The sequence below is a fragment of the Eulemur rufifrons genome, chromosome 4 (assembly GCF_041146395.1).
Source record: "Eulemur rufifrons isolate Redbay chromosome 4, OSU_ERuf_1, whole genome shotgun sequence".
In the NCBI taxonomy this organism is placed as follows: domain Eukaryota; kingdom Metazoa; phylum Chordata; class Mammalia; order Primates; family Lemuridae; genus Eulemur; species Eulemur rufifrons.
This window is the reverse complement of record NC_090986.1, coordinates 20,721,760-20,744,920: the sequence shown is the minus strand read 5'-3', so window position 1 is coordinate 20,744,920 and position 23,161 is coordinate 20,721,760.

The window sequence follows — 23,161 nt, the reverse complement described above, 5'->3', positions numbered from 1 at the left end:
AGAGAGCAAAGATATGGGAGGGATGGAAGGAAAGAGTTTACTGCAGGGCTGGGCATGGTGGTTCATGTCTGTAATCCTAGCACTCTGGGAGGCTGAGGCAGGAGAATCGCTTGAGCGCAGGAGTTTGAGACCAGCCTGAGCAAGAGTGAGACCTATCCCTACAAAAAACAGAAAAATTAGCCAGGTCCAGTGGTGTGGGCCTGTAGTCCCAGCTACTCGGGAGGCTGAGACAGGAGCATCGTTTGAACCCAGGAGTGTGAGGTTGCAGTGAGCTATGATGATCCCACTGCACTCTATCCTGGACAACAGAACAAGACCCTGTCTCACACACACACACACACACACACACAAAAAAAGAATTTACTGCAGTGCTTCCCAACCTGTGGCACACTGAGAAAATAATATTTTATGGCAACTGGGCAGCTCTTGGAGGCCATGACCAGCTTGGAAGCTCCAGCCATTCCTGGCCTTGTCCAGCCACCCAAGGTGGGGGTCGGAGGCTCCAGCGTGTACTTGTAACCATCCCTGCACACTGGGAAACTCTGGGCCAGTCCACGTCATGAATACACAGTGAAAAGATGGCAGTCATGGAGCCCTTTGAGAAGCTGATGGGAGTTATGGGCCTTCTCCCTGGAGAGACCACAAAGGTGACATACACACATAGTTTTGCCCACAGTTTCAAGGGATTCATGGAAATCATGCTCCTAGGTCTACTTCTGGGTCTCAGGATACAAACTGCTATTTGAGATCATTAATCAAAGAAAGGGGATTGATGAAGAAATGAAGGCAGAGTCATATGAATAAATTCAGCAACTAGGCTAAAAAAGTTATCTAAAGAAGGACAGAGTCACAGACTCTTAGGGTTTCCAAAGACCCTTTCGATAAAGCTCTGGCTTTGGAAGTGGTTGGGATGCTAGAGCTACCAAGCAGGAAATATCCCGGCCAGGTGATTAGATCCAGTCGAGCAAATTGAGTGGTTGAGCAGATGGCTTAGCTCCGTGTTGTCTGCTTTTTAAAAGTCTTAATATGGGCCGGGCGCGGTGGCTCACACCTGTAATCCTAGCACTCTGGGAGGCCGAGGCGGGTGGATCACTCGAGGTCAGGAGTTCGAGACCAGCCTGAGCAAGAGCGAGAACCCGTCTCTACTAAAAATAGAAAGAAATTATATGGACAACTAAAAATCTATATAGAAAAAATTAGCCGGGCATAGTGGCGCATGCCTGTAGTCCCAGCTACTCGGGAGGGTGAGGCAGTAGGATCGCTTAAGCCCAGGAGTCTGAGGTTGCTGTGAGCTAAAGCTGACGCCACGGCACTCACTCTAGCCAGGGCAACAAAGTGAGACTCTGTCTCAACAACAAAAAAAAAAAGTCCTAATATGAACTTGGGGTAATTATTTGGTAAATAGTCAATTCAATGGCACAAGTTTAATTTCTTAATCCCTTCTTTGCAAACATTTTTCAAAGGGAACCTTCTCTACTTTTCTCCATATGTGTGGTGGGGTGGGCGTGCGTGGTGATGTCTGCTCTTGTGGGGACTTGCTAGTTTGACAGGGTGCTTGGCCACTTGTCATCCCAAGGGCTCTGCTGCTCGGTTCATGATCGGTTCTGATGGACTTATTTTCACTTGCCCAAATAAGCCCACATGCACCCTCGAAGCACCTAGATTGCTGAAATGACATGTATCTCAAACCACAATATGTTCAGAGCTAAATGCCTTACCAATTATTTCTGAACCAAAATAAAAAACCAGATCTCAAAAGACTAAATGCTGAGTAAGGGATGGAACATCAGTACTACCTTGAAAAATGTGTGACTTCTGTTAGTTTAATCTCAGGTCTCACATCCTGTGAAAGTTCTGTCTCTTTGCAAAATACAGCCTGGAGGGAAATTTTGCCAGTGTCTTGCTCTGGTGAGTTAATATGCATGTAGACAGTTTTATAACAGATTATTTACCGACGGGAACAGAATGCCTTGGCACGGGAAGACTTTGAGAGAGCTGTCCTGTTGCACTGGCTAATTCCATATTTTGAAATAATTTCTGCTTACTCCTAGTGTATGTAGGTTCTCTCAGACTCTTCCCTCTACTGGTGACGTGGGAGAACTGGCAAGTAGGTGACACTATGTTGCCCTCTGGTGTTTGCCAACCTGGAGGAAGACTTGGGAAGATGAGATGTAGAAGGAAGATGGAAGATACTCCATATTGAGAGAAAGATGGAGAGGTGGAGAGGTCAGGGAAGGAAGAGGGAGGGAAGGGCATGTGCTTGGCGTGCTGCACCCATTGGGTCCTCTTCTCTGGTGAGTGACAGAGTCCAGCTACCCTATGCTGGCTGAGGAGGACAGTGATTCCTCCAGATCTACTTACCCAATAAATCTGGGGCCTCCGTGACATGTGATGGGAAAGAGCATGTTCACCAAGTGGTGGGACTTGGCTTTTCTCTTTGGGGAACCACTGGGGAAGAGAGCTGGTGGTGGCCACCATATTCCCATTCTTCGGGTTTGTCCAAATAGGGCAATGTCCCTGGGTCTGGGGCTTGGGGGCAATCCTTTATCCTTGGGGGAATCTCTTAGTGATTATGACACTGTTAAAAATTCAGGGATAGCAAAGGGGAATTCGTTGGTTGTCCACCATAGGGAGGTCTTCACACCTAGGAGCAGTGGCCGTTTTAGACTGTGTCCCTCAGAGCTCCCTGGAGAACATCCAGGCAACCACAGACTACCGGAGGGGTGACCCAGAGAGGAAGAGATGGGGAGAGAATCTCTTCCCTCCAGCTGATTTAACCCAGCCCTCTTGCCTCAGAATTGCAGGTACTATATGAGGACCTGCTTCTTCCTAGAATGGAGACCAGGATTTCCGCCCTCTGTAGGGATTTCCACCAACACCCCCAAATGGGGGCAGGGGATCCCTGTCTAGCCTAGAGCATGGAGGCCATACAGCTTCCCCAAGCTCCTCCTCACCCAGGTTCTTCCCTTCTGGCCATATTGCTGGGCTCTGCCCGCTCTCGGGCTGTGTTTGCCACAGTGCATGAGCAGGGCATGGTTGGCTCAGCCAGCCTATTAAATCCGGAATCATTTTTGGATGCATCTGTCCTGTCATTGACTTTTGGTGCCTTACACAAGGGTAGGCATTAAGTCTTCTTGCCACAAACTGTGGAAAGTCAGTGGAATATTGTGATGACTTTTCTTATAGAAACAATGACCATTCAAAGAAACCAGTGGCAGCCTAGAGCAAATATGTGGGCAAAGTTTGGGCAGTGGCATGGGTGGGTATAGCACTCCCTCTTTGGTCAAGACTAGGGGAGGTGATGGAGCTGTGGAAAGGAATCCTTTGGGCAGCTCAGCCCTGTGGGGCCAGGGAGAGGACCAGGGTTGCCATGGTTACCTGGGAGCTGGGAGTCAGGAGGGGGAGGGAAGGGAGTTGGGAGGAGGAAGCCCCTTCAGAAACAAGTTCCTTTTGTAGATTCTCTTGGGTTTTTCAAACCCTAGTTCAAAAGCTAGTAATGCTGGGATTCTCATACATTTCCCAGGCTGGCAGAACTCTTAAGTGAAAGAGGGATAATAGTCTAGGACTTATCACCCAGTAAATTTAAAACGTATGTATTGAATGGATGAAACATTGCAGCTGATTCTGTTATTGGTTTTTGACTAGAGGGCATGTATATGGATGGGAAGAAAGAAGGCGGAAAGGGAAAACAGATTATTTATTTTTCACCCTCTGACCACATAGGTGAGGGTTAGAGTTGTGGAAACTATGCAAGACTAGAAGATGTAAGAGTTTAGAGGGAGAAAAGAAAGCCAGTAGAATAATTTTCAAAGAGAGCCAATTCATGGATTTGTAAATTACTTTAATTTACTTAATCTTTATGCAACTGAAACGGAAATAGGCATAATAATGGTAGTTTTCGGAGCTCTATTCTATAGGCAAGGCCACACTGGCTGATTGGGTCAGGAACCCCACTGGGCACGTCCTGTTTCCGCCCACAGGTGAGACCAGTTTAGGCTAATGACTGTGAATACCTAGGGCTGGCTTTTAAGGAAAATTCGCTGCAGAAAGACATCTTGAGCCCTATGTGGGTGTGGGTGTGATCCCACACATTTTGCCCAGGTATGTGCCTGACAAAGGTCTTTGCCTTTGAACTGTTGGGCTTTGAGTACCCATCCCCCTGGCCACCTCCACCCGTTTTCCCAGGAACTTGCTCCCTCAGAGGAAGGGTAGAGTTTATTTTACTATAGTGCTGGCTCTGCCTGTAACCTTTAGTGCTCTTTGCTAGAAAAAGATTTGGTGACATTCATTGTATTCACACTAGGTTGTTCCTTAGGAAATTGGTTCGTTTTGGCTTCCTTTCATTTGTGGAAATATGAGATATACCGCTAAGGATCAATCATTTTGCTAAATATTTCTCTACCCTCCCCCTAATCTTTCTTTGTCAATCAAAGCTATTTTGTATTACCCGAGCAACACAGTGATTTACAAAATGAAAGAGAGGGACAATCTATTCTAATGGTTAGATGGCAGTAAAAAATATCTGTGTGCGCCAGGCCGATGCTGACTTTGGGAGAACACTCCCTGGTAAACTGAAAGCTGGCAGAAATGAACGATGAAAAGCCAGCACTGGGCGTTCTGAGTGTGCATCTTCTTGGGCCAAAAATCATCTTCATTTTTTTGGGTGGTGGTGGTGGTGGTTTCAGATCCTGCATTTGTAAAAGTTGTTAGCTTGGAGCCCTCGGGTCAGCAGCGCCATGCGGAGCCGGAGCTGCTAGGTGCCTGCCCTAAGCCTGGCCCTCAGCACTAGGGCATGGGGGCAGGTGACCAGGGGACAGCGGTGGGGGGCAGGCAAGTCCTTAGGAGGGGCTGGCGAGTTCGAACGCCTCCTAAGCCTCATCTTTTCCTCTATCTCCCTTCCTCTCTCACATGATAATGCCTTTGTGAAGAAAAATATTTTTGAATTAAAAACCAGCAGATGATCATATATGCTTGTCTCATTCTCCTGTTGGATCTGCCCCCTCTCGGAATCCTCCCGCAGCTCGGTGTTGGGGTGCAGAGCATGGAAGGGCTGCTGGGGTCAGATTGTCGGAGTGCTTGCACCCCGGCTGATGAATCAGTAGTAGAACTTTGCTCTGCAATATTTGTGTGGAGAATGCAATGTTTGCACAATGTAGCTCTCCAGATTTTTAAGCGGCAGGAGTGAAGCCAGTTTACAATCAATGATAACAGGTTTCCCTCGCTGCCATTACTGCAAATAGTATCTTATTTCAGCAAAATGGTGGCAACCAGCAGGAGGGCCAACAATGCAGATTTTAATCAGAAAATTTAATTTTATATACAATTCACAGTTTATGCATGGTGAGAAATGTTTCTCCCTGCATGAACTTTCAGGACTCAGCTCTGAGCAAAAGGAGTTTCAATTTATGTAACACCTTTCTCAGCAAACAATACCCCAAAGCAATTCCTGGTAATATATGGCTTGTGTTGCTCGGGAAGCCACTGCTGAAGTCTTTCTTAAAATTACCCTGGATATTTATTTGGAGCAATTAAAAGAAGTGGCTGCATTTCACACAAATCCGTTTTTAATGTAGACGTTAAATCGGCCAAGATTTCAACGTGGAGTCGCTCTGGCTCCCAGCGCGGCTGCACTGTGCTCTCTTTGCACGGATTTGCTGCCTTGCAAGGCGGCTTTCCGCCTGGGCTCATTGTGTTTTCCCAGTTGGCTTGTAAACTCTCAGAAGAGAAGCCTATAATGGAAATGTTGACAGAGCCTTTTACACGCAGGGCGCTGGGCTGCGGTTGCTGGCTGGCTGGGCCCGGGCGGGGCTGCTGCTTGCCCAGGCTGCTCCCACATCGGCTCAGGTGGGGAGGAGAGGAGGGTGGCACGGCTGGCCCTGGATGACAGGGAGATGCCAGCCCTTGGCTAAGTTGCTGTGCTTGAGCACTGGCTGGCTATGGAGGGCGCAGGGCTGATTTCTCCAGAAAGGGAGCAAGAGGATGTGCTGGGGGTCTCAGGCACACACCCGGTGAGAGGAGGTCAAGACAGAGTCAGAGGAGGGAGGCAGAGTCCGAGGGGAGAGGCCAAGTCTGAGCTTCTCAGGGAACAACCATCCCGGCTGAAGAGGGGCTGGGAACCAAGGTGCAGCTGGGCAGCGGTGATGACAGCGTCCCAGGGAGCGCCGCCCTGCAGCAGGAGGAGCTGGAGGGGGCAGCAGGAGAGGCCCTGTCCGCCCAGTCTTGCCCGGCCCGTGCCAGGAAAAGGCACCCTCCCCACCTACGGGAGGAAAATGCCCCCCACCATCGTTTCCTAATAGCATGTGGGAGGGAGTCCCTGCGTCCCCCAACCCACCCCCGTTCTCGGGTGTCTGGGCCCTCCGTCTGCAACTACAGTTAATGCCATGTTCAAGTGGAGGCAACAGTGGCTTCACTAGGAGCACCCAGCCCGCTCTCGGCCACGTTCCTATTCTGCCAGGACCTGGGGATGAAGTCACCAAGGCCCTGGCCCAGCGGGCGGGAAGCAGAGCTGGGTTTGCAATGATGGCGTCTGTTTCTTGAGAGCCTACTCCAGCCGGGGCCCTTTGCCCGCCTCACCACGTTTGATCCTTGCAGCAGTCCCGAGGCAGGGCTTATTAATACTCACCCAGGGGCAGTCCGAGGCTCGCAGGTTAGGCGACTTGCTTGGCTGAGTCGCAGAGTCAGACGGTGCCCGCAGACCCGTCTCCAAAGCCAGTGCTCTTTCTTCTGCAAACTGAAGAACCCACAAGGAAGGGCCAAGTAGAACCCACTACTGGTGTTCTCTCAGGAGAGGGCGCTGGGAGGGCACTTGGGGAGCCGGCATCCATGGGAGAAGGGCTTAGAAGGCACCCAGTGTGGCCAGCGGAGAAAACGAGCCAGGGGCCGGCCAGGAAGGTAGGGCTGAGTCGGAGACACCAGCAGGTCCTGACTGCCAGTCGCTGCCTGGGCTGTTCGGAAAGGGCCCTACGTTGACTAGCAGTGTCTGCCCTGGACCCGGGAGAAGGGAGTAGCAGTTGTTCAGAATGTATTGGCTATCCCTCGTTTAGGTATTTCTGAGCTTTGAGATTTTTTTTTCTTCTGACAAATGCTTATTTTCCACAAACAGGAGTCTCACTGTTCCTTCCCTTGTCAGCCTGAGTCCATGGCTTTGGAGTTCTGTTTGGTCAGGAGCCTATTGGAGAGAATAACGAGGCACACACAGAAGCAAGGCCAGGGAGTTCTTCATGACAGTTTAAAATTCAGAGAACACAGGAATATTTATATTTGTTACTTAGTACGTCTGGGCACTATCCTGAGTTTTTACAAATATTTACTCATTTATTCCTCTTAATTCTAGGAGATAGGTCCTAGTATTATCACCATTTTACAGATGGGACAGCTGAAGCCCAGAAAGGTTAAGTCACTTGTTCAAGGTCGCACAGCTTTGTGAAGTCATGCAGTCTGATAACACGCTGCATGATTAAATTACACATGCTGCTCTACCACATAATACTTCTATCTTGCTTTTCCACGTGGTGTTGTGCTTTCTTTGCTTTATGTTTGTTTCCAGACTAGACTGTGAACTTGTGAGGAAAGGATTATGTTTTACCATGTGTAAGTACCTGATCTAAAAGAGGAGCTCCTTTGGGAGGCCAAGGCAGGAGGATTGCTTGAGGTCAGGAATTCGAGACCAGCCTGAGCAATGAGTGAGACCCCGTCTCTACAAAAAATAGAAAAATTAGCCAGGTGTGGTGGCTCACCCTGTAGTCCCAGCTACTTGGGAGGCTGAGGATCACCTGAGCCCAGGAATTGGAGGTTGTAGTGAGCTATGATGATGCCACTGCACTACTAGCCGAGGCAACAGAGTAAGACCCTGTCTCAATCAATCAACCAAAGACGAGCTCAACCATGAGTACTGACAATTAGTGGTATGATTTTAGGAATTAATCTCATTGTAGTTGAGTTGTATTTGTGTTAGCTCACTAGAATGAGCTTGTAAGAGTGCGACTCTGAGTTCTATATTTCTATATCCCCAGCATCTAACACAACATAAAGGAAAATATCTTCCGTTTGTTCATTAATTCATTAACTCATTTGTTCATTCATTCAATGAAAATGTATTAAGGGGCAGGCACCATGCTAGATGCCAGGAATGAGCAAAGTAGATAAACTTTCTGCCTCTGTGGTTTAATTCCAACCTCACAGGAGTATGATCTAGAAAAATGGTGTTGATTTTCTTTAAACTGGACACACTTTTCTATTCTACAAACAATAATACTAATTACTTGTATTGATTACCTATCAATTCCCTCCCTCCCACACTGTATGATGAAATAAAGTTGCAAACAGTTATTTTATTCCTATTTTACTGACCAAGGGCATTGGGTGCCTATATTAATTGATCTAATATTTAAAGTTAAGGGCAAGCTCTTTTAGTGTAGAGCCAATTGCAGAATTATTGGGCTCCCACACTACAAGGCAAGGCTGCTTTGTCCCCTTTCTTGGTATGAAAAGCTTGGAGCGTTAAGGGACGACAGAGTACACTAAGCTTCTGGCGTGTCTTTGAAGGCTTGCGTGCCTGTAGCGGCTGCAGAGAAGCAGAGATGATTCCCCAAATGGTCAAGGAGCCCCCCCGCCCCCCAGGCCAGGTCCAGGTGTGTAAACAGAGCTCGAGGGTCCTCCGCCTGGGGGACAGCGTTCTGAGAGTGGAGAGCTGGGGCCAGCACCAAACCTCAGGGTTTCTTTTTCTACCACTTTTCTGCATGTGTTGAGGCTGTGCCTCAAACATTTGCTTCACTTTTCTAATTCTCTGTCTCTGCTGAAGACGTCAGTTGCATCACTGATTCCTCCTTGTAGAGAAGGATAAAGCTCTCTCCAGGAACCTCCAGGGAATGGGTGGCAGACTGGGGACTGGAACGCAGGTTACTTTCTTGCCAGTCTGGTGCTCTCTGCTACCCAACGTGGCAACATGGCCAAACCGCCCTTCCTGGGACAAGAGGTGCCTCTGGCACAGTCATTGGAAGGAGCCCCTTGGAAGCCCACGCCCAGAGTGGCAGCTGCATGGGTCCGATCATATGAAAACTACCCCCTGGGGCTCTCTATTCAGGGTCTTTTAGGCATAACCACGTAATGAGCAAAAGTAGTGTTGCAATAGATTTTTATTTGTAATGAGCTCTAACTTGGTTTCTCAAACATTGAGATATATTTTATGAAAAATTTAGAAACATAAAATTGTAAAAAGTAGAAAAAATTGAAATCACCAGTGGTCTCATCATTCAAACCCAGTAATCGATAACATTTTGGTGTATTTTTTTCCAGTGTCCTGATTTCTTTTTAACATGGTTGTAATCACACTGTAATAATAATAGTAGCCCACATTTGTAGAGGGTCTACTACATGCCAGGCACTATTCTTTATATGTACTAAATTGTGGACGGAAAAATCCAAACTCTGAAATATTTTAAAGAAGTTTATTCTGAGCCACATTTGAGGACCATGAGCCGGAGCCACGCCCAAGAGACCTTGAGCAAGTGGGCTCGCTGTGGCTGGGTTAACAGTTTGGTTTTATATATTTCAGGGAGACAGGGGTTACAGGTAAAGTCATAAATCAATACGTGGGAATTACACATTGGTTTGGCCTGAAAAGGTGGGACATCTCTCAAAGGGGGGCACTTACAGCTTATAAGTGGGTTTGAAAATTCTTTGGCTGACAGTTGGCTGAGAGAGTTAGGCTTTAACTAAAAGACCAGAAAGGAAATGCTTAATTTAAGATAAAGGTGCGAGCACTCTAGGAGGTCCAGACAGGAGACTCTCTCAAGTTAAGATAAGGATCTACTGGGATGCTTGAGTTAAGATGGGGGCTTTCTGTCTTTTAGGTGATGCTAATGCTATACCTGAATCAGGTTGGGAAGTAAACCACACTATATTTGGTTAACAAAAACCTGCTTAGTGGGATTTTACCATTTGTGAGCCAGACTCATCTGGCCTCCTTAGGAAGGAATTTGAGCAAAAGGAAAAAATCAGAGTTCAGTCCTCATACTCATTTCAGTCTCAATACAACCCTAGGAGGTAGGTACTATTATTATCCCCATTTCACAGATAATAAAACTGAGGCAAACAGACACTAGGACCTTGTTCAGGGTCATTCAGGGAAAAACGTGAGAAATGGTAGAGCCAGGCAGTGCAGCTCCAGACTCTGCATCTGCAGCTTAGCATCTCTTTCTGAACTTTATGTGAAAAGCATTTTCTTATTATCTTCAGAAGCACCAGTTTTAGTGGCTGCCTAATATTCCGTCGAGTAACCGTCCCATGGTTTATTTGACCACACCGCTGTAAGTTAAACGATACAACTGTGAATAAAGTAGGGCTTGTCCATGAGGCTTTTTCTATATTCAGGATTACAGAATTTCCTGAGGATAAATCCCAGATCTGGATGCAAAGGGTAAAAGAAAATGACAGTAAGTCTGTTGATACCTGTCGTCAAATATTTTCCAAAATGATTGTAGCAGTTATGCTATAGCCACGGGAGTGCTCGTCCTGTAGGGTCTCACTCAAAAAATGACTAATTGGATAGGCAACAAATTTTATATTATTGCTTTAAATTGTCTCCAGCCCAATTCTGACTCCTCTTGTAATAATAATCATCATCATCACAAAAGCTCTGGCTGGAGTCAGCTCTCATTCAAATTCTGATTTTCACCCAGACTTATTTTCCTCAAATTTATTCTTATTTAAAACAACAATAAAATGATATTTTAATGTATATTTTTTATTTTAAAACTTAACAATGTCCGTTTTAGAAAATAGGGAAACTGCAAGATCACATCTAGTTACATTTACTTATTTTATTGTTTATCTTCTTTCTTTCTTTCATTTGTGCTTTTTTTTTTTTTTGAAATAGGGTCTCACTGTCACTCAGGCTGAAGTTCAGTGGCATCATGACAGCTCACTGCAACCTCCAACTCCTGAGCTCAAGTGATCCTCCTGCCTCAGCTTCCCCAATAGCTGGGACTACAGGTGCATGCCACCATGCCCAGCTAATTTTTAAATTCTTTGTAGAGATGGGGTCTCGCTCTTGCCCAGGCTGGTCTCAAACTTCTGGCCTCAAGTGATCCTCCTGCCTCAGCCTCCCAAATTGCTGAGATTATAGGCGTGAGCTACGTACAGGTGGCATGGACCTGTAGTCCTGGCTACTTGGGAGGCTGAGGCAGGAAGATCTCTTGAGCCCGAGAGCTTGAAGCTGCAGTGAGCTCTGATCCCGCCACTGCACTCCAGCCTGGGTAACAGGGTGAGACCCCATCTCTTAATAAAAAACAGTAATCTTTGAATAAACATTCTTTTTGTTGTTATTGTTAATGGCAGCGTGAGAATCAACCTCTAAAATACATTTGGAATTTTTCCTTTCTTTCCCCTTGTTTTGGTCTCAGGACTGGAGCTAGGTTCTTGGCTAATCTGCATGTGTGTTGTGAAGATAACGAAGAGTAATTAGAATGGAATGGGCGTGGACAGAATAAGAAAGGGCTCCACTGCCCACCTGCTTTCACTTACTGTAGAACTAGGGACAGAGGGGCCCTAGGGTGGCTCCAGGATGCCCTCTTGGCTTGTCCCTAACACAATGATGTCCTGTCACCACAGGCACATAATAAAAGCTCAGTAAATATCTGCTAGAGGAGCAAATCAGTGGACGGACTCTGTGCAGGTCTGCCACGTATTACCTTACCCTCTTTCCATCATTGCGTCTCAGCGTTCCCTTTATTTAAAAAAAAAAAGAAAAAGATTTGCAAGGTTTGCATCTGTTATCCTAGGTCCTGGCCTTATTAGAATCGCAGAGGAGTGGCTAACCAGAGATCTTTTAGCCCAAGGCAAATAATTGCCATCAAAGCTTTCTGGATTTCTCCAGGGAGGTCTTGGCCTGAGAGGACAGCCCAGCACCAGGCTCTCCAGTCAAAAAGACTGAAGCACCCCCCTTCCCTTCGTGACCTGCAGGCGAGCCAGCCCTGGTGGGGAAAGGGCACAGAAGGCAGTGCGAGGAGGGGAGCAGGCGCGGTGGGGAGGTGTGCTGTTCTTGGGGGGCCATGGGCGGGGTGAGCTGTGCTTGCAGAGGTGGCTCCAAATCCTGCTGAGCTCAGGGCTCTTGCCCTCTCGAGACTCAGGATAGCTGAGCTCCCTCTGCTTTTGGGAGGACTTCAGGACTCACTCCTCTGAGCTGTTATTTGACGTCTTTGCCTCTGGTTTTATAAAAACTGTACAGTTTTGGCTGACACTAGAACAAATACTGCTTTTTATTTATATATTTTAAGGATATATAAGAATAATACATTTGCCAGAGTATTCGTTATGATGCATAACACTGCCACTGTAGAAGGCCAAATTTCTGTCTTTTTCTTTACTCCGTTGCCTGAGCTAGAGTGCAGTGGCATGATGAAGGCTCACTGCAGCCTTGAGCTTCTGGGCTCAAGGGATCCTCCTGCCTCAGCCTCTTGAGTAGCTGGGACTACAGGCGTGAGCCACGGCACCCGGCCCAAACTTTGCTTTTATGTGAAAGTTACAGGAAGACAGCCATCCGTACAAGTGTGCCTGATTTTGAAAATTCAACGTGAGATGTTTCAAAATGATGGCTATTCCCTCCTCTTCTGCGATCAGTCAGGGATGTGAATGTGTATTAAATTAGAAATTAGGTCATGTGGGAGGAATCAATCAACTCTCCTACTTGTAAAATCAATTCATGAGGCCCCAAATGTAATTATGAAAACTTGTTGGAACTGAGTTTGCTTTTTAAAGTTTAGCATGACCAGGAGTTCCCAAATCATGTTACAGTACTGTGCTGTAGGCTTCTGATGTAAAAGCCACGTTTCACCTCTCAAAGCCGTTTGGTTTTGTTTGGTTGCTTCTCTTTTTAATCTGCAAAATGATGGATCAGACTAGAGTCTGAGTGAATGAGTGTGGGGGAGGCCCAGACATTGGTATTTACACTTAAACGCCACCAGATAAACCTGATGTGCAGCCGTGGTCCAATCTATTGGCCTACGTGATCTCTAAAGTCCTCCTTTTGCCCCCCAATGCTATAACTGCTATAATTTAAAATTTTAAATTGAAGTAAATAAGGAAATCAGATCCACTTTTTAGATAATTCTGCTTAAAAACATCTTACTAAATTCAGAATTCAAAGAAGTCCTAAAATGAAACCGACTTCATAAGGGACTCAACCCCCACAAAGTATTTTGGGCAGATCTTGTGAATTTAGAAAAGTTATGTTTGTTCCACATTTCAATATTGTGAAATGAGTTCTAAGTCAATTAGCAAAAACAAATTTATTTTTCACTTTTGAGAATCAAAATGTGGTCAAAGTTTTATCTCCAGGTAGGTGGGGATCACGGAGATCAAAAGGATTGAATAGAAATTGTTATGGATAAAGATAGATGAGAAATAAAGATATTGAATCTTTGCCATTAGCTTGGGATGACAACTCCGTGTGTGTGTGTGTGTGTGTATGTGTGTGTGTGTTTGCAGGGAGCCTCTGCTAAGATGGGGAGGAGCAGTCCGTGTTAGCGGGAGCATCTTACAGGACCTATAAGGACAGATGGTGGCAGACCGCAGCCATGGGGCCGGCAGGCTCCTGATTTCATGGCAGTGTCTGCCTAGCAACCCTCCTTATTGAAGCCTATGTCCCCAGAACCAGCCTGTCTTTAAGATGTAGTTCAACTTGGAGATGGTTTTTATTTTCTTGTTATGAAACCTAGGCTCCCACAATAAGAACTCAAACGACTACAGGACTGTGTCTGCTCATGAAGGCTGTCTGTGAGGCTGAGTGACGCTAAGGTTGAAACCTATCCATGAATAAGTCAGGAAATAGCAAGATCCACATTTGGCATTTGAATTAGAAATACAAGTCAAAAAAGTAACATTGCCATCAGAAATGTGCAATTCTAAAAGGACATTTATTTGAAAGTTTTGCAAAAATAAAGCTCATGCCCTGGGGCTTCTGGGAGTATGTACAAAATCCAATAATTAAATTAAGTCCAGCAGTTAAAATTCCTCATAAAAAGAAAAAGCTGGAGTGCTTCCCAATGGGGAATGCTTGACTTAAAAGAAAGGTTTTACTCTGTGGCCCTAAGGTCAACAAACAGGGACTCTGTGGAAATGTATAAAATTTCCTAAAGGGGTCCTTCAGTCTTTGTTTTGCTGAAAGAAAATAAAAGTAAAAAGGGACATGTTTTGAAAATTTAAGAAATGAAGGTGCAGTCCTAAAATCATCACAATTTTTATAAATGCTGCACCGGAGGCTGTGAAAACACGTTCTCTTTTCTGAGCACTAATCTAACACATACGCTCTTCGAGAAGGAAGGGACAAGGCCAGTGGCGCCTCCTGAACAAACCGTTCTCAAACGCGCGCATTTGCAGAGGCAGCGCGTGCAAACTCACAACCCGCTCACTGGCTACTTATCTTGAAAATATTTACCTCACATGGTCTCATAAATATATTTTGCAATGTAAAATTCCTTAGATAACAAAAAGACTGATCATTTTTTAAAAAGGCTTTATGAGGAAAAGTTATAAAAATCATTTTGGGTCACATTCTGGCAATCTAAAATAGAACCTATAAATATTAAAAATATATCTTTTTTTATAATAATTTAGTTGTTACCTTTCTGGTAATATCATCCTCAAAAGGAATAAGGTTAAGAATAGGATTGAAATCAAAATTTCTAAGTTTATACAATTATAAAGTTTATATTTTATGAGATTATATGTATATATACACTTTATATAAAGTAAAACTTTGTAATTTATAAGCATCATTCTAGGATCTCATACGAGTTTTCAGGCTGCATGCTTGAATAACTTCTGAAACAGAAAGAACTGAGAGCCAATTTCTAGATTCTCATCTTCTTCACCAGTTAAATACAATCTGAGTGTTGGCTTTGCGTTAAGACAGCATGATCAAATGTAGGACATTAGGAGCAGCAGCTTTGGCAGCGAAATTTAATTTTCTGAATAATTAGCAGCCTCATTGGCATATCTACTTTGATTCCCAAAGTACAATATTAGCCGTCGTCTGCGCTCGGGGTCTCTACAGTACAATGGGCATCGCGATCGTCCTGTGCCAAGTTCACAGTGAATGAGGGATTGTGGAATGTCCTGAAAGCAGCTCACGAGGTAACACCCTCGATTTACCTCCAGAACATGGACAAAGAGTTAGAAAAATATTTTGTGCCTGATTTTGTTGTTTTCTTTCCTACATTTGTTGTGGGGAAGGAAGGAAGAGAGGGTAGAATTACAAGGCAGAGGGAAGAGGAAGCAGAAGGACAGGGACGGAGGGACAAGATGGGATGAGGGATGACAGGCAGCATGGCGAAGGCCGTGCGGGATGGCACAGGAGACACCCTGCAGCCCAGAGGCGGCCGGAGCCAGCCCAGCCTGGGCGCACCCTCTGTCTACAAGGCCTGCACCCGCCTCTTCGCTCCTCCACCGGCGCTTCTTTCCTTTGACAACCCGAGACGTTCCCCAGCCACTCAGACCAGCCCCCGGTGGAAAATCCTGCAACATGTGCCACGGGCTGTGTGGTCCGGGAGGCGCTCAGGGCCCTGCAGGCTGTGGGGAAGTCGGGGCCTACTGGGAGGTGACATCGGCCTGGTGGCAGAGGACTCATTGTTTGAATTGTGATGAATTCCAGTATCTTTGCTGGGGTCAGGTACTCTCTGAGGGAAGCAGTTGTTGAAAAAGAGGCTTTTTCTATTTCCCTCGTTGTTTCAAAAAGTACCTGGTGCTTCCTCTCCGGTATTGATGAAATGGGGAACCGTGAATCTGAGGGGTTCTGCAGGTGGGGCTGGAGCCGTGCGGTTTAGTGGAGGCAGTTTGGAGATTTTGTTGTAGTCTTGGTTTTGCCAGCAGTGTGACCTTGAGCAAGTCCCCTGCTGGGGCCAATAGTTACACGACTCCCAGAGGTGCCACTAGCAACGTATTTTTTCTATGTGAATGGTACGCCCTTCAGCCAGGAGTCGGTACTGAACAATCCCCCAGAGCTTCAGTGTCTACAGACTCGGGGGGGGGGGGGGTGGACAAAATGACGAGATAGGAGTTTACAGTCTGAACATCTCCAGCGCTGAGAGAAACTAACGTAGGCTAGCAGTGGAGTTAGGAGATTTTTAACACCAAAAGAGCAACAGAGCTCCCGGAACGCAGAATCCACAGGGCTGCCGGAGTGTGCGGCCACTCATCCTGGCCACACCCAGCATGCCCAGGAATTTGCCCCACCGGTCTCTTTTCCTGTGAGAACCTATCCTTTCTCTACCAATGAAAGTAAATGAGAAAATGGGGTTCGCTTAATAGGAATGCACTTCCCATCCTCTGCTGCACTGTAGGTGTACTCCCTTGGTAGAAACCCTTTGGTCTTCAGTGAATGCCTACTATGTACCAAGCATGATGCTTCAAAAAAAATACTCTATTTATTATTTGTTTTTATTTATATTTATCTTAAATTCATTCTTTTTTAAAAAATCATTTTTTAAAATTGCTGTAAAATATGCATAACAAAATTTACCATTTTAACCATTTTTAAGCATATAATTCAGTGGCATTAAGTACATTCACACTGTTGTGCAACCGTCACCACGCTCCTTCTCTAGAACTTTTTTCATCTTGCAAAACTGAAACTCCGTGCCCATTAAACGATAACTCCCCCACCACAACGCTCCCCAGCTCCCTGGCAAGTACCATGTGCTTTTAAATACAGCCGTTCGTTCCATGCTCTGTCACAGGGTGGGCTCTCTGGAAGCAGATGCTCAGACAGACATTAGGGTGCAAGCTATTACAGAGCAACGCCCCATAAAGGAAGAAGGAATGAGGATTGGGGTGAAGCAGAAGTTGAACTGCCAGGCAAACCCAGTAACATCTTGGTCATCCCTACTGGGAGCTCTGGGGCATAATGGCCTGTCCGATATCCCACCTCTGGCCAGAATGGCTGGGTTCCCTGAAGGTGGGGCCTTGGGCAAGGCAACTGGAGGCTGTACCCCCGAGCCATCAGGTAAGGCCACAAAGGGTGATCTGGGTCGTGCATCTCTGTGACCACCACATCCTCACAGCAACTGTTGCAGGTAGGAACATTTACTCATATAGTTGAGGAAACCGATGCTCAGAGAGAATAAATGACTTACTGTTGTGTGTGAATGTAACATAACCCATTAGTTGGAAGGTGAGCATCAGAACCTGAATGTGCTGGGGAAAAGACTTCAGTTCCTGATTAATGAACACATTTTTAGCAAGCTCGTGCTGGGGGTGACAGATGAGAGCAGGAGAGGGATCCAAAATGTGTGACAATGTTCAACATTCTGGGCACCCACACTATTTTTGGGGACACACACCCCTAAAAGAGTACTACAGTGGAAATCTGATCCAGTGCAATGGAAGAACAGAGGGAAGACCAGCAAGTTGTCTCTGGGGGTGTGGCCTTGAAGTGGTGTCTTGAAGAACAGCTAGGAGTTTGCTGGCTATGATGGAGAGGGAGGGGTTACACCTTGTGCAAAGGCTTTGCAAAGATCAGCGTGGATAGTGGCCAGGGCCCCTTGAGAGAATGGTGCTGTCACGGATGTGGGAACATTGGTGGGGCACCCAGTGGCCGGAGCTCCCTCAGGCCAGCCTGAGAGAAGGATCTCGAAGCTCCCCTGAGAGCCGCTGCACGGATTCCAGGCCCTGGAAATGAGCTGGGGAAAACGACGTGCTGCTCTCCTCATTTGGGAGTCTGGGTTAAGAACACAGTTCTCCCAAAAAATCTCAGCCAGAAGTTCATGTCGGTTTTTATACTCTTCCTTTCACGGAACTCAAAAGGCCCCCCTCTAACATTAAGCCAGATGTCTGGCATGTAGAGTCTTCTGAAGCAAGTCTCCACTACAGAGCTATCTGAAATGGAATGTTCATCTTTCTCTTGATCCAATTAGTGAGTCTGATTATGAAGGAGATTTGTGACATAGTGTTTGGTTCCCCCTTATTTTTCATAAGATGGTGTTTTCAGTATATCAAATCTTTTAGTTATGTAATGAAAGAAATCTCTAAAGTTCTTTTCATGCCTAAGATTCCAATCTCTGGGGAGCATGTCCAGTTTTCCATATGTTTATATGGTGCACACAACCATGAGAGAAACTGATTTGACCAATGGGGAACTCTTGTATACTTACGGGACTCCTCCTCCAGCGTAGGTAGGTACAGGTGATTTGCAAAGCAGTCTTCTACTTATCCTGGTGACTTGGAGTGCAACAGTTAGACTCCAGAAATCTGGCTCTGTCCTACCCTTCCTGAATGGGTTGGTTCTCGAATAAGAACTCATATGGAAGAAAAGCACCTCGAGTTGGCCAAATTCTGCCCTAAGCCTGAGGACAGCTTTCCAATTCCCTGTGTATGGCCAAGGGGGGAATGGGGCCAGGGCGGAATGTGTTCCTTCCCAAGTTGAGAGGCTGTGTACAAACACGCAGAAGGGTGGGCCTCCCTCCTCAGACCTCAGGCAGGACTCTGAAGGGCTTCAAGACTGCAGCCTGGCAGAGCTCCTACCCATCAAGAGGGGTGGGGAAGGAGATGAAAGAGGTGAAAAAAGTGGCTGGTTTCAAAGCATATGGCCTGTAGTTTTTTAAACGTTCTTTAATTCTTAATTCGCACCTCTCTTGATATTATCACTACTGTAGCCAGTGACACTTCTTTTTGTTTTAACACTTGACATTATTTTACACCTTTGCTTCTGCTTTGACTTCCACAAGAGCATTTTAATTTAAAAAAAAAAAGTTCATCTGGAACAAGTTCTATGACTTTCAGACTAGCTGTCTGGCACCCAGTGGAGTTCAACAAGTGTTTGTTGCATGACTAAATGAATGAATGAAGTTATTTCCTCGAAAAAGTTTGGAGAAAGCTTTACTCTCTGCAAAGTTGTTTTTCCTTCTTTCTTTCTTAAACTGGGGATTACCACTCACAGTATCCTCTAAGGATGTCAAAGGGAAACTGGAAAAGTTGATTTAATAGTTTTGAAAAAACTTCACCAAAAAGCTATCTGAAAGGGAATGTTCATTTTTCTCTTGATTGGAATACCAAGATTAAATGACGTGGGCAATTCGACTCAAGGACTGAAAAGCTAGGAGAGTCCGGTCAAGGAGATCATGACCCCGGAGATGTGCCTGGCACTTGCAGGAACTCCTGGGCCTCCTTGTTGCGCAAGGCCAAGGAGCCGACTTCGGGGCTGGAGGGACACGGGCCTGGTGCAGGTGTCCGGCCTGTTCGTGGGGTGCGTCAGGGTGCTACGGGCCTGGGAGACCCGAGAGAGACGTTATTGTTACACTGTAACGAGTCTGATTAACATGCTCCTGACACTTTCTCTTAGTTTCGTGGGCTCCTAGCAACAGCGCACAAAGGCGCAGGATTGTCCCCGGCTCCGCGGGAACACGGGGCGGCCTTTGATCTGCCACCATTACAGCCGGGCTGCGCGACAAGCTCGCAGGCTCCGGCCGGCCCACGGCGGGCGGGCGGGCGAGCAGGTCCCGCAGTCCCGGCCCACTGGGCCGCCGGGCTCCCCCGGCCCCGCCATCGGCTGCTGCGCCCCGAGCGCCGGCTCCACCCCTGCACCTCGCAGGGGCTGCGCCTGGCCGGGAAGGGGCCGTGGCCTCCCGACAGAGCGCGGGCGGTGCCGCCCGGGCCCCCAGGTCTCTGCTCCCGCCGATTGCAGGCTTTGGAGAAGGGGACGCGGACACCGAGGGTCCCCGCCGCACGGGCGCACCAGCCCCAGGCTCGCTGTCCCCTTCTTGTCGGAAGAAGCCAAAGTAAAAGCCAGCGGGTCACAGACGATGTAGAAAGTAAAGATAATTTTAAAAGGGAAGGTGCGAGTGACAAATCCCGAAAGGGTCTGTCGAAATAAGTGTACCCTGCAGGCTTCGCGGGCTCGGCTGAAACTGAGTCGCAGCAGCAGCAAACTGCCACCGCCAAAAGGCGCTAACGATGGTTTCGGTTCCTTCCTGCAGATCACTCGCTTTATGTCGTTGGCAATTCGTACTCATTCGGAAGGCGATATGCTGCCAAATTATAACTGGAATTTAAACAAACTAACAACAACAACAGTCACCCGTCCAGAACAGCAAAGAGCTGCCTGGTCCCACCGCGCGAGCTTGCAGGTACCAAGGTATTTGAAAGTAATTTATTTTCCATTTTGTTCGCTCGCTCAGCTGCTCCGTCCCTCCCCAGTTTAAAATAAAGCGCGGCAAGAAAGACTAAGGCTTTAAGTATTGGGGTCTGGTAATTACTTTCCCGCCACTTTTCCCCAAAGATGTAATGTGAAAACTTCGCTGGGGGCGGGGGCGGGGAGGCTCTGCGCTGGGAGGTCCCTGTCCCCGAGCCCCGCGTGGCACAAGCTCTGCACTTACAGCATTTATATGCACGAGGTCCTTCTGGTAATCTTAGAACCTGTTTCGTACCATCAATTGCCTTCCCAGTACTAGAGGAAAAAATAAAAATAAGAACGGAAGATTCAGCTTTCCAAGGTAAACTGAAACTATAAAAGCAGAATGTCCTTCAAATTAAAAAAAAAAAAAAAACCTGAATTCTTTTTGCCCTTCATGGCATCGTTAGAAAATGACAGTGTCCCCCAGAAAGAAAGTCAGTTTCCCGAACTCCCGCAAAACTGTTGGGTGCAAAAGTGTTAATGATGATAACGGCACGTCTATTTTAGAGAGGAGGGAAAAAACCGATATAGTTTGTTCTATTTACCCGGCGAAATATACCAGGCAAAGAGTTGCTTTCACATTCAAATCGGAGGCGGTGAAGTCTTCTTCCGGCAGGAAACTGTTTTCCCAGCCCCTCCATGGAGGCGAGGCGGGTTCAACACTTGGACATGGGAAAGGAAAGCCTCAGATGCCCGGGAACTTCCTAACTTGCGCTCAGGGACAGTGCGGGACTCCGACTGGAGTTCCCCTCACCATTTCAATAAAACATGACTATGATATAATCCTCTATACATTAAAATGAGGTTGTCACAGAATGTCATTAAGACCTCAGTAAAACAATGAAGACATTATTGGGCACCCCCCCTCAGGCAAGGTATTAGGGGAATAAAGCAATCTACACCACACGGGTCCTATTGAGATTAATGAAAAAATTATGCAAAAAAAAAATCTCAATTTCATTTTCCCGTGACGGGGCTTTGCATACATACAGTCAGTCTTGCCTAGCACCTGATGATTTATTAAACTAATCTACGGTGATCACCACTGATGTTCTCAACTCAATCTTGTCCCGGCTCATTTTCTAAGTAATTGTTTCTCATTAGTTCTGATAATGTTTTAATAGTGTTACCCATAATTTAGCCCCCAAGAATTAATAACAGGGGGCTGATACGGCCAAGCGGCTTGTGATGAGCTACACAAAATATAAGCAGGTATGGTTTCTAATTAATCAGATTAGCTGCAAGGTCCTCTTCCTGTAGTCCATTCCTAGCTCAGGGGAGCGGGCAGACCTCCTTGTCCCCCTGGCCCCCTGGTGGGCATCCCAGCATGCTGCCCCACCTGTCCACCGCTACCCGTGGCACCAGAGATGCGGGTGGGAGAAGAGCGGGAATACATTTTGTTTGCCAGCATCTCTGTCCTGGAGTTTTGTTCTTCAAGGAATGAAGCACAGTGGGCCCCTAACCATGACTGAACTCTCTTCAGGGGCCCTCGTTAGGGTCTGTGTTTAGATAGTGAGAGCTTGGTCCAGATTTTTGGCTCCGGTGGGTCCCAGTCTCTTGATCCTACCATAATTGAGACCACCGGGTTATGGGTAAGATGGTTAAGTCTGACATCTGGGGAGACTTAAACAGCAAAGTGGTTTTGTTGGAACAACATGCAGTTTGGGATAAGGGCCAGGGCGTGGTGAATATGGCTGGGGACCTAGGAACCCGTGGGCCTGTTGGCGCTGGGTGTCGGGAGACCTGGCCGGTGTGGCTCTCAGCACTGCCCAGCGGACCTGGCTGAGGGGTGCCTTCAGCAGGCATGTGGGCTCGCTCAGAGTCGGGGTGGCTCTCGGGGAGCCCAGGCTTGTGGAGGCCCACGGGCGTGGGTTGGGGGGCTGGCTGTGCAGCTGGGGTGGAGACTAGAACGTGTGTCCTTTCATCCTCTCAAATCAAGGGCTCCTCTGGATCTGTACAGAGGATGGGAAGGACGGTTAAGTTCAAGTGAGGGCTGCCTGTAGGCAAGCGCGAAGGCGGCTTTTATGTTCCTCCTTAGCTTGCGCCAGGCCAGCCGGTGCTGCTTCTGACACCCTGAGGGGGGGTGTGTAGGGCAGGGGAAAGGAGAAGAGGCCTTCCTTGTGTCTCCCATCTCTGCCTTCTAAGCAGAGGGCTGACTGAGCGAGCAGCCTGACTCCGGGGTTCCAGCCTAGGCGGGGCACAGCTGCCACAGTGGGCCCTGGGGGTGCTTCCCCGCAACTGCTGCCTGCTGCCCCTGTCCGGAGTCCTGAAGCACAGTGTGGCTGGAGGCCAGTCGTCTCTGAGGTTGGCGAGATGCCATCTTCCTCCTTCCGGCCCTCAGAGTGAGAATGGGGCCAGTCCCCACCTTCCCTTCCAGCAACTCTGGGGCAGTCCAGGGCCACCAAGGTGAAGATGATGATGCTCTAATGAGGGGTTGAGGAGGCTGCACCAAGGAGGGCAAGGTGGGACCCTAGCAGAACGTGTGCCATCTCAGTTGAAGGGCTGTCTCCTGGGAGCCCACGTTTGGGAACATTAGTTGGTGTCCCAAGAATGTGTCTCCCCAGAACCATCCAGTCTGGATCCGGTTCCCTCCCCATGCCTGTGGGAACTGGATCTTCCCCTTCCTGCCCTCCCTGCCGTGCACTGGGGTGGGCAGGGGTGCATGATGGTGGTGGGACTCTGGACTTCGCCTTGAGGTGATGGTGCCTCTCCTTGAATCTAACTCTCAACTCTACTCACCTCTTGGGTTTCCTGTAGGAATTGGGAGAAGTGGGGAAAAGTAGACCCCTGGTTGGGGCACACACTAGGGGCCATGCAGGGAATAATCAAAAAGGGCGTAGGAGGAGGTAAAAAAAATGAAAATAAAAAACAACTGTTTTCTATTTACAAATTTAAATAAACAGAACAGCCTTCCCCGCGGTGTTTGTCTAAGAGTAGCAGCGTTGCTGCTGTGTAGGTCATGAAAAGGTTGGTGTAGAGTTTAAAACTTCCCATTCT